General features: G+C 37.4%; 1 long non-coding RNA gene across 1 annotated transcript; it reads left to right on the top strand.

The window, feature by feature from the left end:
* Window positions 1-1,598: 1,598 nt before the first annotated feature.
* LOC136817614 (uncharacterized) lies at window positions 1,599-5,442 on the top strand. Its single transcript, XR_010848121.1, has 2 exons — window positions 1,599-2,173; window positions 5,317-5,442. It is a non-coding gene; the product is annotated as an uncharacterized lncRNA (long non-coding RNA).
* The last annotated feature ends 8,117 nt before the right edge of the window (window positions 5,443-13,559 follow it).

The raw sequence follows: 13,559 nt of genomic DNA on the forward strand, positions 1-13,559 counted from the left end.
GCGGCGGCAGAATCCATTGAAGCTGTCAATAACAGAAAACATTTCATCAATACAAATTGTCAAAAGAAAGGAATATACTAGGAGAACATTCTTTAATCTGCTTGAATGATAAATTTTCACTAACCTGCTTTAATTAAAAATTTTCACTTATCAACAAACTTACCATGATTCCAGGGATGCGTGACTGAAGAAAGAAGCTGATCATTCTGAGAGTTGGCTCCAAATTCGACAGTAGAGTTGTGTGGATTTGTAGAAACTGTTGAGCCTATCAATAGAGAAATACAATTTTGAATTCAAAATAAACCAGCCGTGACGACGGCTGCAAACTCTGTTAAAGGCATTATTTCTTTACGCTATATTTCAATATTTATAACTAAACAATTTCTATTGAATGTTTTAACTTTTTACCCAGCTCATTTTTTATAAAAGAATGACTGGGTGAGTTAAATTAACAGAAATACCCATAAAGTGAGGGTTTACAAAGTTTGGAAATACCTCTCTAGTCTTACTTCCTCAGAAATTTCCTCAGTAAATCTTGAGTTTTGATAAATAAAAACAGTCGAAAATACGAATGTTACATATTTTTTAGTTTTACAAAATTTATTGCTGGTTGACTCTATAAAGTAGTAAAAAACGACAAAAAAACGAAAAAACCTGCCTTTTGTCGATCAACCAGCAATAAACTTTGTTTGATATCTTTTGATTAAATGAATATTTTTGAAATTTTTTTTCACAGTCATGATGATCTAAGATTGAAGACTCACTCCTGTGAAAATGATAATTATACCACATTTCTACAAGAAGTTGATTTTTGTCTTCTTCATTTTTCATTTTCATTTTCCTTTTTTTTCTCAATTTCATTTCATAAAATCTCCGCCCGATCTGATGTGGGTACGCCCTACTCTTGTATGACTGAAGGTCATAATTTCAACTACCTCTTGTTTTCTACTCGCTAAAGATGTCGGACGCAAATTCCTTGTAAGTATAAATTGATCATTAAAATTCCTTAAATATCTGTGGTTTTGCCTTTGGCAACCCTATCATAATCTAGGAAAAGCTATAATAACAATTGGTGTTGCACCATTGTTGTGTATTTTGTCAATATCTAAATTTACAGTCCCTTAAAAGAGGACCTTATTCCACTGTTAGGCAGTGGACACAGGGTCACTCATTACATGAAACTAGACTCTCTAGGAGAGGTCTTTGAGTTTATTCCTCTCTTCACTCGGTGAGAGAAGGTAGTGAAAGATAATGAAACAAGGAATTTGCTTAGGGCAGTTCTGATAATGTTTTCCAATTTGAAATTCAGGAGAAATGGCCGAAGAGAAAGGGAAGAAGATGAGGAAGAGACTTCTGCCCCACCTGAGAAGATGCCAAGAGTGGAGTTAGATGAAGAGGATGAGGATTCATCTGTGAGCCTACCAAAAGAACTGGAAGATTATGCTCGTAAATACCTGACCAAAACATTTTAGTGACAAATCTATAAAAAAGAGAAGATTTTAACGGACTGTCCCGTACCTTCAAACGTCGACAAGCCTCCCAAGCTAGACATTTACATTAAAGAGCTTGTGAATGAAACTTTTGGTAAAGCAAAAAACCTTACGTATCGATGGCTATATGACTCATATTCAACAATCCATCCGGAGTATAATGGGCCCAGTGTCCCAGATGTGGATTTCTGTGGCAAATGAGAGAGAGGCTTTGATGTCGTCTGGGGACACTGATTCAGAGGAATCCAAAACAGAACTCCAGAGGCTGGAAATTATAAGTAAAACGTTAGATGCAGTCACTGCTCTGGTAGGGCAAGCTTCTCAGAGAACATCGTACTACCGTCGTCATTTAATTCTAGAAAGCCTCTTCTCAGACCATAAGAGAGCAAAAGTAATGCTGGGAGATTGGGAGACAACCCTCTCAGAAAACACAACAAAGGATCTTTTTGGTAACAAATTTGAGGAAGAAATTTGCCGAAGTGCAAAGACGAAAAAGAAGTCAAAAGATGTGTTTAAAGGAATGATGAAGGCAGGTTCAAGTTCAAATCAGCCCTTTCAGAGAGGCCCCTTGCCAACAAGTTACCGAGGTGGTAGGGGGCAGTCGTCAGGCGGTCAAAGAGGCAGTTTTCAGCCAAGATTTCAGTTCTCTTCATTCAGAGGAAACTACAGAGGAAATAACAGAGGTAAGGGAAAACCATTTCTTGAATTTGCCTCAAAAGTCCAGGGTTCATCCATTAGTGATGCCTCTTTTCTCAAAGGAAAGCCCGGGAGACATTCCATTAGCATTAGCAGGAAGGCTAAAACACTTCCTAAAAAATTGGGAAGTTTTGACAAACGACCGGGCAATTTTGAATATTGTTTCAGGGTACAAGGTGCCTTTAAATGCTCAGCCTCATCAGAGAATGCCTCCAAAGGAGATTCCAATGGGAGAAAAGGAAGTGACTCTAGTGGACAAGGAGATCAAATCCCTTTTGGAGAAAGGTGCTATCCAGGAAATTCAGCCCGGGGAGGGAAAGTTTTTCAGTACAATTTTTCTGGTAGAAAAAAGAAGGATTCTGGTCAAAGGCCAGTCATAAATTTGAAAAAGTTAAACTCATACATTCCCCAGGAGCATTTCAAAATGGAGGGTTTGCACTCCTTGAAAGATCTTTTAATGAGGGGCGATTATATGGTGAAAATCGATCTCAAGGACGCTTACTTTGTGGTCCCTCTCCACAAAGAGTCTCAGGATTATATGGGTTTCAGTTGGAAAGAAAAACTTTATCGGTTTGTTTGCCTATGTTTCGGTCTTTCATCAGCACCTTGGGTGTTCACAAAACTTATGAAAATCCCGATAGCAATAATTCGACGCTTGCATGGGAGGGTGATAGTGTACTTGGACGACATTATTCTTCTAGCTCAGTCCAAGGAGGAATTGATAGCTTTGAGGGATACCTTGATTTACCTTTTACAGAATTTGGGTTTTGTAATCAACATGAAAAAATCAGTGTTAGAGCCTTGCCAAAAACTAGAGTACCTTGGGGTAATTGTAGACTCAGTCAATATGAAGATATCTCTTCCACAGGACAAGGTTGCAATAATAAAAAAAACACATTGCAAGAATCTGTTACAGAAGGGGGAGGTTTCTGTGAGGGATTTGGCAAAGATATTAGGGAGATTGACAGCTGCAGCAGTAGCAGTACTTCCAGCCCCTCTTCACTACAGAAATATACAGAGACTTCAAATAAAACACCTCCTAATGGAGAATTCTTACGAAAAAAGTCTTGTCCTTGGACAAGGGTTCAAGGTCGGAATTACTTTGGTGGATTCAGAATCTAGAATCTGTCAATGGGAGGACCCTAGTAATGGAACCCCCACAAATAGTCGTCCAGTCAGATGCCTCCAAGACAGGTTGGGGGGCAGTCTGTCAAGGCCAACCAGCAGGGGGTCTTTGGTCAGAGGAAGAGAGAGTGAAACATATAAATATTTTGGAACTAAAAGGGGCCCAGATGGCCATATTGATTTTTGCAGACAGGTTAAAAACCAACATCAGTTCATCTCCAGATGGACAACATCTCAGCATTAGCTTACATCCTAAAAATGGGGGGTACAGTGAACCACGAAATGAACCAGATAAGCAAGGACCTTTGGGAGTTCCTCCTAAGATACGGGATCACGATTACTGTGGAATACCTTCCCGGGATTTTGAATGGTCTAGCAGACAAGGAGTCAAGAAGGAAGGATCGAAGCGAATGGAAACTAGATCCCAAAGTGTTTCAAAAAATGACTTGGGTGAGGGGTCGTCCAGAGATAGATCTATTTGCCTCAAGAGTAACGACCCAACTCCAAAAGTTCTTCTCTTGGAGACTGGATCACAAAAGCCAGGGAACAGATGCATTTCAACAGGACTGGGGGCCTCTGAGGGGGTATGCTTTCCCACCATTCTCCCTGATAGGCCGTGTGCTACAAAAGGTGCTGAAGGATCAAGCAACCCTGTTTCTCATAACACCTGCTTGGCAATCCCAGCCATGGTACCCTTTACTACTCAGAATGTCGATAAGGAATCCAATATTATTACCAAAATATCGACAACTGCTAAAGAATCCAGCGGGGGAGTGTCATCCGTTGTGTCTAAACAACTCCCTCCAACTGGTGGCATGGACAGTATCCGGGCAAACCTCAGTGCAGAAGGAATATCTGAAGACTCTGCCAACCTTATCATACACTCTAGAAGGAAGGGAACTCTTTCTCATTACGAATCGGCCTGGAGAAAGTTTTGTCGCTGGTGTAGTGACCAACAAGCTGATCCCTTTAGATGTCCTTTAAATCTGATTTTGCAATTCCTAACTGACCAATTTAAGGAAGGTAGGGAGTTCAGCACAATAGGTGGTTATAGGTCTGCAATTTCGGCCTTCCACATGCCTATAGACGGAAGTAAAGTGGGCATGCATCCAAGAGTTTCTGCCTTGATGAAGGGGATCTTCAACAAGCGTCCCCCCAAGCCAAAATACAACTTTATCTGGGATGTTGACCAGGTTTTAAATTATCTAGAGGTGTTGGACTCGAGAAATCTTGGTCTTATGACACATAAGTTAGTTATGTTGTTAGCCTTGTGCTCAGGTTCTCGTGCTTCTGAAATTTGGCAGTTAGACACCTCCTACATGGTGAGGGTAAACTCTTTTTATAGTTTTACACTTCCAAATCCTACAAAAACTCAAAAGCCTGGTGACAAACATTTAAAGTTGAAATTTCAGTCTTTTGAAGATAATAAGGCCTTGTGCCCTGTTAAGGCTTTGGATAGATATCTGGAAATGACTAAGCCTCTTAGGGGTGATGAATCTAAACTCCTTATTGCCACAATAAAACCTCACGATAAAGTCGCTACATCTACTGTTTCTAGATGGTTAAAAGAAGTCATCCATAATGCAGGCATTGATTCAAAAGTTTTTCAGGGCCACTCTACTAGGTCGGCCTCTACCTCAAAGGCTTCTTTGAATGGTTTTTCGGTGGAGGATATTATGAAATCTGCCCACTGGTCGAATAAAAGTACTTTTCAAAAGTTTTATAATAATTCAGGGAGTGTAATTAAAGATTCGTTCCAAGGTGCGATTTTAAAAAGCTTCAAACAGAGGTAGTTGAAATTATGACCTTCAGTCATACAAGAGTAGGGCGTACCCACATCAGATCGGGCGGAGATTTTATGAAATGAAATGAGGGATTGTGCGAGGGCCCGGAGGGCCCGAAGGGCAATCCCGATTTTATGAATAAAATCGAAGCCAACGATCTGATGTGCCCTCCCTCTCCTCCCTGTCTCATATATATTCTTTATCTTGCTTGTACATTTCAGGAACCAACTTTCGTGGACGTGGCCGTGGACGAGGCAGTGGTTAATCATTTTAAACATTGTAACATTTTTTTAATAGCTCTTTAAGTTAGTCAACTGTGGTCCTGGCAAAGAAACCTTAAAACCAATCGAAGCTTGTTTCACTTTATTTCTATCCCATATTTTGTTTAATTAATTCTTTTGTTAGTACTGTACATCTTTATACCCTTAGTTGAAATTATGACCTTCAGTCATGACGGCGAGTAGGGCGTACCCACATCAGATCGTTGGCTTCGATTTTATTCATAAAATCGGGATTGCCCTTCGGGCCCTCCGGGCCCTCGCACAATCCCTCATTTTTTTACTTGATTCGAATTCTATCAAAAGTTACAGCCATTTTTTTCTCCAGCTGCAAATTATTTCGAGACAGGCTTTAGTCTCATTGAGGCTCACATTCAAGTGGGAGACGAGAGTTTGGTACTTGTTTGTAATAAGTCTCAAACTGTTGCCCAACGAATTCATTTAAAACAGATACATTAACAGTAACTTTAGAAATCTTTTGTTTTTTGGACTTGCATATACGATCAGTCTTCTTCTCTTCTAAGAATTGCTGGAATGTTTTTTTCCCTTGATTTGATGTACTTGTGCTGGCACCAGTATTTTGTGTAGTATTTCGTTTACCACATGCAGTACAAAAAACTTGATTAGATGCAATGGGATATGCGCAATGACAACAATACATTTTTCATTAGCTAAATAATGATGGTAAAGGATGGTGTTTCAGTGAATAACAATAATCATAAGAAAATGTTGTGTGCTTAACTTCATTGATCAGATGGAGAAGGAAAATGATGAAAAATGCCTATTGTTTAAATAGGGTTGTTTTAGCATTGTTGAAAGTTGAAGAAATTACTACCGACGCAAATTTTTTTACAGCCAATTTAAGGCACAGTCTGCTTATAGTAGCTATGTTTGTTATATCGTCTAGACAAAAAACAGTAAAAAAAAGACAAGAACATATTTTTTTATGAGTGCGGTTTGATTGCGGCCCCGTACTGGTACTCGCCAAATGTTCCTAACTGATTGAGTATTCGATTACCAATAGAATCGATAAGTGGTAATTTTGACCACCTTTTTTTATCATTATCAATCATGCATTATTGATTATACTTCAATTACTCTTGTCTCCCGAATAGACGTCCCCCTGCTTATTGTTGTCCGTTGCATGTGGGGTGCTGTTAAAAGCGCCAAGATGTAGCACACGGCCTTTTGGCGCAACTCTTTCAGATTCGGGCGCATGCGCGATTCGACCATATTATCGAGATCGATTTTGTGCCCACGTGATCGGCTGGGAAATTCCAGAAATTTCTGTTTTTGCTCTCCCATTCTAACAAGCGTGAAGAAACGTGTGGCAGTGGACTATGGTCGCAGGCTGAGAATAAACCTTTCCTCTGGTTGTTTCAAGAAGAATTTGCTTTATTGAGTCCATGAAACTCCACAAAATGGCTTCTTATGACAGAATACTTGATTTTTATGGAAATGGTATGCTGAGCAGATGGCTGAAAACAAAAATTTGGAGGTTTTTACATGGAAAATGTTTTTTGAAGTGAATCAAGGACATGTGAGGTTAGTAAAAAATAATAGGTTATACTTAGTCTTCAGCTCTCATTTTCAAGTTATTGGCTGGCTAAGATGAACCAAATTTACGCTTTTCGCAGAACAGGAAAATCCTTTCAGCCTTGTGCTACCTCAAAATTTTTATCATGTTTTGTCTGAAAAAGCTAGTTTCTTTTGATTGAAACACTTTGAAAGAGACTATAATACAACTAAGGAAAAAAATTAAAATGTTTCTTTGTAAACTTTATTCAATTTTCATGGAATCGTGTTGGTAAAACGCCTAAAATTATGTTTAAACTTTACAGTCCAACGTAGAAATTTTCTAAATTTGTCTAGCCTAGAAAATATTACTCAGAAACTAACTAAATAGGATCATATAGTCACCTAATATATGTAAAAAATATTTAAAGCACTAGAAAATAAGAAACCAGACAGGAGGCCAGACATCCACGCTCGATAGGATCGATCATCGGAACGGCTCGATGACGGATCGATATGTGATCGATGGATGACTCAACGATCCAGATAGGAGATCGATAGAGGATCGATACTCAAGATTTTTTTAAGCTTATGATTATCGATTATTTATCGATCTATCATCGATCTTTTATCAATCTTATCGACTCATACCCGAACGTAATCGAATCTCAATCGAACGGTCGATTTCTGGGTAATATTCGATTGTGTTTGATTGCGTTCGAGTAAGGTTAGATTGGTTCGATTGATTGTTGACTATGTTCGATTGATTCGATTGATTGTCAATTACATTGGATTAATCTTCGATTTCGTTCGATTACGGTTATGTTTGATGAGTATTCGAAATTCATCTTGTAATGACTATAATTAATGAAAATATAGTTTACTCACTCCCACTTCGTTTCTTGTAGGTCATCAATTTGCGACTTGTATCTGCGCAGACCAGTCACAAGGTTTGTCCTGTAATCTTTTGCTTCAAATAAGCTGAATACACACGTGTTATCTTTATTATTTGGACACTCCCTATTCAAAACTTGGTAACATGCCTTGAAGCTGTGACCTCCATGATCCCCTCCGATCTTAATATGTATCTCATCGTTCATCTCTGGTGGATGTTTTAGCATGTTGTACCTTAGAGAAATATTTTGAATAATTGTCAGAATATGTATCATAAAAGCATTTCCAGGCTCTCGAAAGATAATTTAGATCGTTTTAAAGAACAGGGAAACTGAATTTAAAGTTGGGCCCTGTCTGTTGACACAAAAAAGAACATCTTACTTTTTTAAAGCATCGAGATAACTCAGAGTATGATAAGGTAGATCATCTATATAACCCCATGGTGCAGCCAGAACTTCATATTGTCCTTTATGGTTTTTCAGTGGAAAAAGAAATGGAGCATCTTCAACAATGTAATCATCTCCTCGCCAAAGCTTTGCTACCTTTCGTATCCTGCCTTCTGATGCCAACTGGACATAACACGATTTGAACCATCTGAACAAAGAAATTATTTTTTTAGTTCATTATGATTATTGTAAAAGGTCAAACGCTTGGGCCTGGCTTGTGAAATGGATATTGTGCCAATACATATCATTGTCAATCATATTAATAGAATGAAAAATTTACTCAGTATCTAATTATATTTAATTAAAGATTTTATTAAGCCTAGTAATATTTTACGATCTTATATTTCAACCTTTTGTCAAATACCTCGCTATCGCTTTTATTTTTGACCATGGAAGGTTAAGGCTCGATTTCATAGCTACAACTTCTTCAGCGTCTATCCAAGATTCCGCTATATTCCCATCTTCGAGAATTGACTTTCTTTCGGTTGCTGTAAAGCTTTTCAAAAGAGCCCCAGTTTGAGCGAGCACTGAATTGCAAGAAAGAGTGTCCATTTGTTCCTTTATGAACTTTGTCCTCTGTTGAATTGTCCTTTGACTTGCCTCGTCGGTTGCCTTGATTGCCTTTGGGGTATGTGTAACCACCAAGGGCTAAATATGAATTTAGAAAACGATGGCTTGTAAGTCAAACGAAATAATTAGCTTTGTATGTATGTATTTTATGGTATTATTTATTTTAATTGTAAAAGTGTTTATAGAGACTTCGTAATTCTCAATTAAACTAGTCATTTTTCTTATAGTGTCAAAGGTTCATTTTACATTAACTCTCTGCAAAAAAAGCAAAAACTTGTGAGTGTTTCTTATTATGAATTATGTATTTAGATTAATTTAAAATAAACTTACACGAGAGCTACCAGTGTTTAATTCTGTTGGGCAGTTTTGATTCGGCCATTTTTGTCTTGATGATTTTTGCTGCGGCTCTGTCAGCTTCTTTGGGCAAGGGTGCACCAGCTGGTAGTTCGAGAATATCAATTAAAGTAAAAACCTTTCCTTTACTTAAGTTGAACAATTTTTCCACAGTCCTTGTTACATTTTGTCAGAATTGATGATAAATTTTTATCAGTGATTACACATGGCCCGACGTCAGATTCGTGCAAAGCTGAATGGCATTTTGAACATTCAAGTTTGTCAAGTTCTTTACCCTCAATTTATGTGATCAAGCAGTAAAAGCAGAATAAATGTCCACATTTCTTTATCCTCAATGGATACGATGCGATTTTCTTGCACTCCTCGCAAAGTAAGGCCTCCATTTGAGGATTTAAGAGGGAGTGTAGCATCCTTTCTCTAGATCTGCGCGTGGCGTAAAAATATCTGTATATGTACGAAAATTTCTGAAAATGAGCCGGTGGGATGGCGAAATATCGACTTTGCTTCGTGTTGGATGGGGTTAAAATTAGTTTAGCACTATTTGAAGTATTTGTTTCATCTCCTTTGCTTTTTTCCCGCTTCTTCCAGATGTCTGGGCCCAGTCTTTTTTCTGCGTTTCATTTTCAAAACAACAAAGATGGCCCTGAAAACCAACGAATTTCAACGGTTCTTGAGGTGCATGCATTAACTTTTGGACTGATTATGGCCCATTGAAAGGTAAATCTTCATTTTTTTTTCACCTTTATAGTTTCAACTACCTTTGGAATGTTACATTAGTACTTTTTCTTTGTGTTGACTTTTTTGTATCAAATTGGATTTCATCTCACAAAACAAAATGTTTTTTTCTCAACCATGTGTTTCATGGATATCATATGGCCATGTTTTCTTTCCACAGGCTTATTTTTACTCATATGGGTCGTGTGTTTATTCCATTTTACTCTAACTATAATTATTTTCATCGCTTCTGTCTTCAGGGTTCAGGTGATGAAGGCTTGATTGATATGTGATGGGTGACTTTTAAACCGATTGGTCGACTGGCTGAATCAGCAGTGTTTCAGTGTTTTGGTGGGTGAAAGTGCACAATAAAGAAGCAGCATAAAACCAAAATATACATAGCATTATGACTGTATAAACAGATTGTGATTGATGGAGAATAATAAAATGGTCCTGCTGAATATAAATTGTGCCAGTTCCATGTTATTCCGTGCCGTGCAATGTTTACGAGACAAAAGAGAAGACTGTACTGGAAAGCAGAATCAAAATGATAATTACTAGTTGCTATTTTCGTCATTGAAGATTTCTTCAATATTTATTCGATAATGGAATCATTTTGAATTGGCTTGATTGATTGTTGATTCCATTATCATCGCTTGCTGACTCTCGAGAGATTTTTGTTTAACATTGGAGCTTGATCATCATCAATTAGAATAATGCCGATTTATATTTGTACGATAAAGTGCTAACAAAAGCATGATTGATGACTTTAGCCCAAAAGACAACTTAAATGATAAAAGTACCTATATGTTACTTTTGATGCTAGCTCGAATATATTTTCAAACAAGATATCTTTCACAAAAAAGTGTTTTTTACTGGCGAATCAACTTATATTTTCATAAACTCTTTGACGTGAGATTGTGGATAACGCTTGTTATTATTACCGCCTAATAAATAGTAATGGCATTACTTTAATATACTTATATGAATTATAGAAGTTTTTGAATTTTATTCTGCAAGGCAACGTTCTTGAAAAAATTAGTTTGGACTGGTTTGGATTGATTTTATAAATGAAACATTGGGAACATCTTTTTGCCGAACACATAATATCGCAAAAATAGACTCGCAAAAAGACAAAATTTCATCACGCAAAAAATCTCACTAGTCTTGATAAGTTACTGGAAATTATTGCTAGGCTGCTGATTCCTTTTCGGAAAATTGATACTACATTTGAAGTGAATGATATCATAAAGAGGTAGCACATTTTGAGAGATTGTACAGGGTGTCCCTAATTAAAGTATCGAGTCGAAACACAACTATGAGTAGAAAGTTTTATGTGCGTGTTCACAAAATTGTATTTTAAGCTCTCCCTCCTTTTTCTTTGTCATTACGATTAATTTATACGTTGTAACTACCTTTTGTAATAAGCCTGTGTGATGGAGAACGTTCTTATATTTTACCGATAACACACACAAACTTTTCTACTCAATCGCATGTTCAAACTCGATACTTTAATTAGGGACACCCTGTATACTAGGTTCTAATAGCTGAAAAGCTCAAGATCATCTTTCAAACTACGCACTATTTTCTTTTAAATTTTGAAGGGAAATGTATAATATAATTTTTGAATTGTTGATAAATTTGTCTTTGTGAAAGTTTTATAGAGAGCTAAGTAATTGTTTCAAAAACTCACAAAATAAAAGTCTTTCAATTTATTCAGATAAACTAGCAGCAATATTACATTAGGTGATATCTTTGTTGTTGGTCATTCAGCCATTGCACAAGAAACATGTGTGTTCTTTTTTGTCACTTGCACTATTTTTTATAAGAACCAGTAATTTTTTTTAAAGGTTTGGCTGTCTTTTTTTGCACTTTGAGCCTGAAATTGTTTTTGAATTGCTCAAAACCCGGTGTATTTAATTTTTGAGCCTCGTATTGTTCTTATAAAATAGAAAGAGTTGAGTTGGAAAACATTATCAATAAAAGTTTGAAAAAATAATTTGTTAGTGTCGAAATTTCTTCGCTTTGCGAAAACGGAACGGTCGTTCCGCAACCCCTTTTATGTTGATTTTGTGCTCTGTTGTCAATTTTACTTGGGTTGTTTGTGTAAAAATTGATGCACCTTATCATAATTTAGTCCCTTATTGTAAGTTGTCTCCATTTTTTTAGTCTTTTTGCTTTTTTATGTACTAAAAAGCTATTTTTGCTGAAAACCGCCAATACCACCCGCTTCGCCTAAATTTGACCGCCCGTTACATTTTGTTTACCCGCCCAAAATTCTGAATGGCGGGATTCCAAGCAAATTAAGTGGCCGTGAGCACCTGACAAAATGCACCCGACTGTTGGGTGTTAAAATTTCTAACTTCGAACACCTGCCAACAGCATCCCGACTGTCAGGTGCACCGGCAGGGTCGTTTTTGCAAGAATGTCAGCTTTTTTTTCCATAAATTATGCGAGCGCATAGAAAATGCAAGTAAAAAATTCTGCCAATCAGATTCACTCGTTGCAGGGAAAAATATACCTGCAGTTACTTGGACCAGACCATAAACAACCAGAGAAAAGATTATAAAAAAACTAGACAATGAAATAGTTTACGGTCTGGATGTCCAGGCTACATGTAGTAGGGTTCATTTTTCAGACGACAGCAGAACACCCACTGCCACAAGCGTACCAAGAGGTGCCAGAGCACTCCTTCATCCTTGTTTTCAAGATTGTGACTTGCAAAGCAGACCCCCTGGCCTGTTGAGTCATGAGTGATCAAATAAAAGATTGAAAGTTAGTTATCTATAATAACCTAATGTTTAACACGTTTTAGCTAAGAACCAACCACACAGCCAACCAAACCACTTAACTTGGTTTTTAATAAAAGTTTTTCTGCTTTATCAGTGCTGTTTATTACGCACGAGCGAGCGCAGCGAGCGAGTGCGATTCTTTTGGCAAAAGCGCGGGAAAAAAAGCTGATATGCGGAGTGATAAAATCGATTTTTACCCTTTTTCAGCCTCGTTTCCATTCAGACTTTCGTCGTCGTGTGCAACTGTCTTAAGTCCCAATATGGAGAATTATCGCCTGTACCCGACTGTCTGTTGGAAGCATTACGTAATGGATTTTTTCCAAATCTCTTTTTAAATCGAGCTTCGGCGTGAAAAACAGTAGGATGTTTTTCATACGACGATGAATACGTCATTTCTTCGAGAAACGTCGGACGAAAATATAAGTATCCTTCTCGATCGGGAAACGTCGCTCGGCTCGGAAGCGTATTGTTGATCGGACCATACTGCCTTTTAACAGTCAAAACAAAGATGGCGGCGAAAATAAACAACTGGTTGCTACCGCTCTTTCGCTATTTTTCTTTGGTTTTTATGCTTTAATGAGTTGATTTGGATCATGATTTTTGTGTGATTGTTACAAGAAATGGTTGATGATGAAGTTTTCTTATTATTCCTTCCTGAATTTGATGTTTCCTTTGGTTTGGCATGAGAGATTGATGCAATCTCTTCTTGAAAAACAGGATATTTTATCCGGTTGATATTTTATCAACTTTCACAACAAACTAACTTCAATTTTGCCCGTATATTTACACAAATTCTAACAAGGCAGTTGACTGAATAATTGTGGATAAATCTGACCATGCTTTGAAAAATCTTGCGACATCAAAAAAGTTTGAACTCACTTTTATTTTTTATGATAGATGG

Source organism: Clytia hemisphaerica, unplaced genomic scaffold (genome assembly GCF_902728285.1).
Source record: "Clytia hemisphaerica strain Z4C2 unplaced genomic scaffold, Clytia hemisphaerica genome assembly, whole genome shotgun sequence".
NCBI classification, from domain to species: Eukaryota; Metazoa; Cnidaria; class Hydrozoa; order Leptothecata; family Clytiidae; genus Clytia; species Clytia hemisphaerica.